The following is a 6,347-nucleotide window of genomic DNA, read 5'->3' on the forward strand; positions in this document are numbered from 1 at the left end:
GTGGACGATCCATGTCTGTGCAGTGATAAAAGGGGACTAGGGTTATGCATGTTTTAAAATAGTCAAATCAGAAAGTCTGCTGCATTCAATCCGTTGAATTGATAGTTTGTAAAACCACCATTTTTGCCCATTCTTCTTTTGAAAATATCTCAAGTCCATTAGTCACACTGGATGGCAAGGGTCAGAGAAGAGAAGCTTAAACCCACAGTGTGTAACATAAGCTAAAAATTCAAGTTTTTTAATATGTTTGTTAAAACTGTTACCATATAATGCCACTATAATGTAAGACAGATAATCTGTTTGCATTCTCCCAGTGTTCCCGGGGCTAACTACAGAGATACAAACCACAATAAGTAACAATCACACCGAGGAGGAGGGTCTCAGCACTGTCAATCATGCTTGTGTATATGTCGCTCACATCCTCCCCCTTACTCTTTGCTATGCTTCTCCTTGTCAGCAGAGCCTGCCACGACTGCACAGGCTAGCATAGCTACTGATGATGGTGGAAAAACAGTTTTCCTGGAATGGTTAGTTGTTTTTCCGCCAGCGCATACACAAGTTTGATTGACAGCACTAAGATACTCCTCCTGGCTCTGACTGGCTGTTTTTGACCAGAAGCGGTGCATTCCTTTGGCAATAGTATCTCAGCGAAGAGGTGGAGGAGGTCGAACTTGTCACAGATTATCTGATTATCAGATTATCTACTTCACTGTTACAACAACATGTTGACAGTTTAAACAGATACATAAAAAACACCTTTTTGTAAAAGTTATACACTGTAATGTTACGTCACACATCCCCGATCGTATTGAGCTTTAGACTTTGACTGGAACTTTTTAACACAAAAATATTGGATCTAAATTATTTTGCTGTAACACAGGTGGCTCTAAAATGAGTGTTAATTTTCCCAGACAAAGACCAAGAAATATTACAGTTCCCCTCCTTGTATTTAATGTTTACACAAACTGAGCCAGTCACACCTTCCAATGTGTTATTTCTGGTGTGATGATCCTCTACTCAATATGTCATCAGATATAAAGGTATGAACGACGCAGTCACTGCAGCAGCCCGTCCCCCAGCTGACACTCAGGTGAAGCTTTGCATGCAGACGCTGTTCCGCCTCGCAGAGATCATCACCTGCACATCCAGGCCGTCCAGATGGCCGGTCACCTCTGCTCTGTGTGATTCTCTGTTTTTTTTTTTTTTTTCCAAGTCGTGATCGGCACGTACTGTTTCCTCGTCCCGGACGATTCAGCTGCAGCGCTGGACGCTGCTGAGGCGACCGGTTTGTGACAAACACACCGAAGGCCCGGAGGAGCAAACAAATGGGGCCAAAAGCAAGCGCTTGATAAATGAGTTGTTCATGATGTACACACAGGTCAGTTCACGTTTTTATGTAAACCTCCTTGAACACATTGGTGGAGGACATTTTCTGTGTCTTGACTAGGCCTGTCGCGATAACAAATTTTGCAGAGAGATTAATTGTCTCAACCGTTATTGCGATAAATGATAATATTGTTTGAGGACCATTTTAAAATGATGTAGCGGTAATGGCATAATAATGCAAGCACATCCTGCCAAAAATAAATACCCTTTGTTTTCAAAAGAACACTTAACGCTGGAACTGGTAAACAACATAAACAAAACAATCAAAAACAAAAAAAAATAAAATAAAATGGACTCTGTTAACAAAAAAAATGCACTTGAATAAAAACTAAACAAAACATAAAACCAAAGTGGATATGAAAACTACATTCAACCAGAAGAGTACAGATTATGAACTCTGTATACTATATTGCCCTTCGATAATCATTAGGTTCAGACGGAGAAGATGAGCACATCCGACTACCTGATATTCACTCCTAAGGAAATGAAGGGAGAGGTCAGTGGGGAGCACCGGAGTCGAGCCTTTTTTCATCCAGTGCCATCAATAGAAAGAGAAAAAGGCAGGAGGAGACGATAAATCGATAAATTAAGATGAGGCCGATAATTTCAATTTATCATGCGATTAATTGATTTATTGTTTATCGCTACAGGCCTGGTCTTGACATGTCTATCCTTCATGCGTGTTCTTCTCTGAATCAGCATGCAAGTAGTCAGAAACAATTTGCATGCTGAATGACACAAACGTCTAGAGTATAGCAATCGGAAGAAAAGCCTGACATGAAATGATACAGAGTCCTGGACCAAATCGATGTCTCATGTGAGGTTAAAAACAGTAGAACGGTTACAGCCAGCTGTGTGGTCAGCGTGGCCCTATTACTTGTAAGCACGGCATTCACCGAAACATCTGAGGACGAGTCTCCCAGCGGTACGTGTGGGTTCAGTGTGTAATGATCACAGCGGATTTGGAAGAAAGAAAAAAAAAAAAAAAGATGTGCTTTTAGAACAAGTAGCCTACTCGAAAACACAAGAGGCAGTGTGGCAAAGCTGCAAAATGATAATGTTTTTCTTTCTGAGCTAGAGAGACGAGAACATTGAAGCAGACCTAAAATAAGCTCATTTTCTCTTAACTAGTTTTATTTAGCGTGACAAATAAGGAGAAAATACACATTTTATTAGCTCTTTCCAGGTAGTAATATTAAATCTGAATGAGCAGAAAGCTGTTAGCGTTTGAACTATTCTGTGAAGAAGAGCGGTCACTGAGCCGTACAGTAGGGCAATTATAAGCACTGTTGCCTCATGGGGGAAAAAAATGGTATGAGCAGCTACGGCTGGTGCTTCTCTCTGAATGTTACCCGACACAAGGACGATATTTTTTCTCAGAAACGTAGGATTTCAAAACTTCCGTCACAGCAGGCAAGTGGATTTTTACGACGCTGCACACGTGTGCATCTTGTATAACCAACAAATCAGTTGGTAACTTGGTGTTTGCAAGAACCCGCCGATGTACCACCGAGCTGCCTTTGTTTGGTCTTACTGAGTCACCAAAAGCAAACAGCTTAGCAAGGAAATTGATTTTGCAAAGAATTGCCACGACTGGCGTAAAAAGAAAAGAAGAAATTATTCTGTTTCACAAGTCTCCAAAGATGAAAGCTCTTTGAGTTGACTAACCCACAGAAAGGTTTGCTCATGGTGTTAAATAGCTTTGGCGACCTTAAAGGGGAGGAGCGAGGGATGGCTGAGGTGTTGTATAAACATGACTTTTTTGAACTTTATACCATGTTATAATGTTATTCTATCATCAAAAAAAAAAATTGAAATGTTGCTTTAATTCGTCCCTATTTTCTACCCCTATTCCACACAGCTCCTCCAGACTAGTGGCAGCAGCAATCAGCAAACACCTACAGAGCCCCAAGAACGTCTATAATGGCAAAAAGAGAAACATTGTTTTAAAAACATGCTGAAGACACAGACCGGGACAGAGGCCAACTTCAAGCTGCCAAATTTGTTTTAAGTTATGTTTGACTATTTGCAGCATTTTTATGACAACTGAAGGTTAAAAGCTACTTAACTGTGCTATAAGATATGCCTGGAAAGTACATAAAATACCACCCCTTTAAGGCCAGAAAAGAGTTCTACTCACTTCAGCTCAACACTTAAAAACAAAACACACAGCACTGCAGCCAATCAGCATGAAACAAACAAGCAGCGGTATCACTGCTTTCTAACTACAGGGATGTGAGCGCGCTCGCAATCTTTAAACAATCCACTCAGAACTATTCATTTTTCACTAGTTCTGCATCAACAGTGGCTTGCTGGGCGCAGACCGTTTTCTGGAGGAGTAATTCCCTGCATTATGGTAGCATGCAAACAGAACTCAGCAGGAGCGTTATTACAAGGGCACCTGTCACTCGGCCGTGAGCTATACGGAAAGACGCCTCTCAGATAGAGTAATTCCAGTTTTCACACAACACCACTGATTTCGCAGCTGGACTTGGAGGCAATCTGCATTTTGCTGCGGCGGATATCAGCGTCACTGTCAGGCGGAGGAGCAAAGCAGGGACGGCACATGTGCATATGCGATTCTCTTTCGACGGGGGCTTAAATGGAACTTCGTGCTGGCTGGCTGTCGGCAGAGTCTTGTTTTGATTGTCGCTATGGGAACGGACAGCGTCTGACCCACAGATGCAAGAGCAAAGGGATTTGATCGATAGACCGAGGCAACAGTAGGTTTCTTCAGCTAAACCAGATGGATGAGGATGTCAAGTCTGAGCAATTTGAACGCGTGAACCAGAAAAAAAAATCCCTGCTAATATTCAGAACAGTCTCCAATCTAATGAAAGATAGGAAGGATGCTGGTTCAACTGAGCACATAAACATCCTTTCGCCCCCGCACAGCCTAAGGGACAAATGTGTACGGCATAATAATTAAAAAAAAAAAAAAAGCCGTTGGTGAGCAGGAACCATTTGTCTCAGGGTTCAGAGTTCACTCGGATGGTGCAGGTGAGCGTGTGCTGGGATCACAATGTGCCAGCCACAGTAAACAGTGTTTAGAGAGCAAGGCAAGGCCAAGCTACTGCAGCCAGAGGCACTGAGCCTCTACATAAATATTGACTTTACGTTCATCCCCTGTTCTCTGCACCTTTCAGACGCGAAACCACGAGGGACGAGACGAGTACGTCAGAGTTTCCGAAGAAGAGCCTGATTTGAATGCCTCCTAACAAACACGAAGGACCGGTTACATGCTCAAGAGATTGTAGGCGTTTGCGTTGAATAGGCGCTCTTTGTTTACCAAGGCCAAAAACCCAAGCGCGCAGGGGAATAAGAAGGTATCTGTCGGAAAGTTTAAACAGCTGTGTGTATTTGAAAAATGTTGATTGAGTATAGTTTGGTTCCTGCAGAGCATAGAGAGCTGGGGAAACAAAATCATTCCCTCGTGGAGTTTAACTTCGTAGCATTGAAGGCATACGGAAGTAGATTTCCTCTGGGTGCCAGAAGGGATGTGTGCCCGCCTGGCCTATCAGCTGAAGCAGACGGTATCTGTTGTAAATACTAATAGAGAGGTTTGTAGAAGTTTTCATACCTCAGGGCAAGCACTACAGTTTGTTGATTTTTTTGTGTGTGATTTTTTTAGTTTTTTGGGTGAAAAGTTTTCAATTCGACTCCAGCAGCCAAACAGCAGCATGAAAGAATTTCTTCATGTGCAGCGCATTTCTGTTGACTGAGTTGAGAAAATATTTGTCAAGCGTGTTCAATATCTTCAATACGGCCTCAGCAAAAATCGTAGGCAATCTGTATTTTAATTTCTTACCAAGATATCCATGTTTGTACTGTAGATGGCCATGAATCTAATTAATTTTGGGTTTTAAAACTTTTTTTTTAAAACAGTTGTTTTTTTTTTTTTTTTTGGTAACATGTTAAATTAATATCAAACACAAAAAATAGGCAGCCAAGTCTTTTTTGTTTTACAGATTTAAATTTACATACACCCCCACCAATATTTAGTTAAATATCTTTTAGCAAGTTGAACCTTGACCATGCAGTTTTTTTCATTCGTCATCAGGCTTCTGGCATGATTCTGGTAGGATATTTTACCACCATTTTAGAAGAAATGGGAGATTGATTTCCAAGCATTGATGAAGCTTTACAGGCTGCAATCTTGCCGACTACAGATCCTCCTTCAAAATCAACACTTGCAACGTCAGCTGAACTTTTTTGAACTCAGTTTTTGTCCGATGAGACAAAAACTAAGCTGCAAAACAAGCAAACTAGAGAGAGAGAGCTGCATCAACTTTCAAGCACGGTGGTGGTGGTCGGATAAAGCAGTTTGATATTAAATCCTGGCTGTGGTTGAGAAGCTGCTCTCACATTTCTAATTGTAAGCAGGTCAGTTGTTCATGGCAAGTAAAGTTTGTAATTTCTCTGCAATGTGCTAACGGCCATTTACGCAAATATCAAGGGTATGTAAAGCTCTGGAAAAAACTAAGAGACCTCTGCACTGAACCCCATTGAAAACCTCATGGTTGTTCCACCAAATGTTGATTTCTGAACTCTTCCTGAGTTCAAACTTTAGCATTGTTGTTTCTAAATAAATATGAACTTTTTTTTTCTTTGCATTATTTGAGATCTGTAAGCACTGCATCTTTTTTTGTCATTTTGACAATTTCTCTTTTTCTGCAAATAAAAACAAAATTTTTGCTTGGAATTTCAGAGACTTGCTGTCAGTAGTTCATAGAATTAAAGAACAATGTTCATTTTGCTCAAACATAAACCTGTAAAAAGTAAAATCAGAGAAACTGATCATTTTAAGTGGTCTCTTAAAATTATAAATTTTCCAGAGCTTTATATACAAATTTGAATTTGCATTTTTTTTTTTTTTTTTTTTTTTTTTTTTTTTTTTTTTTCCAAGAAAAAAAGCAAAATTTAATCCAAACTTCACACATCAAAAAACAACAAAACTTGAA

General features: G+C 40.4%; 1 long non-coding RNA gene across 2 annotated transcripts; it reads left to right on the top strand.

Annotated features, from left to right (window-relative positions):
* Positions 1-3,657: 3,657 nt before the first annotated feature.
* On the top strand, positions 3,658-5,914 carry LOC106964953 (uncharacterized). 2 transcript variants are annotated; one of them, XR_001428531.1, is made up of 3 exons: positions 3,658-4,386; positions 4,533-4,712; positions 5,447-5,914. It is a non-coding gene; the product is annotated as an uncharacterized LOC106964953 (long non-coding RNA). The 2 variants fall into 2 exon arrangements; XR_001428530.1 differs by lacking the exon at positions 5,447-5,914 and having other exon boundaries at positions 3,660-4,386; positions 4,533-4,758.
* The last annotated feature ends 433 nt before the right edge of the window (positions 5,915-6,347 follow it).

The sequence above is a fragment of the Poecilia latipinna genome, unplaced genomic scaffold, assembly GCF_001443285.1.
Source record: "Poecilia latipinna isolate Pla-1442-1.1 unplaced genomic scaffold, P_latipinna-1.0 Scaffold1741, whole genome shotgun sequence".
NCBI lineage: Eukaryota > Metazoa > Chordata > Actinopteri > Cyprinodontiformes > Poeciliidae > Poecilia > Poecilia latipinna.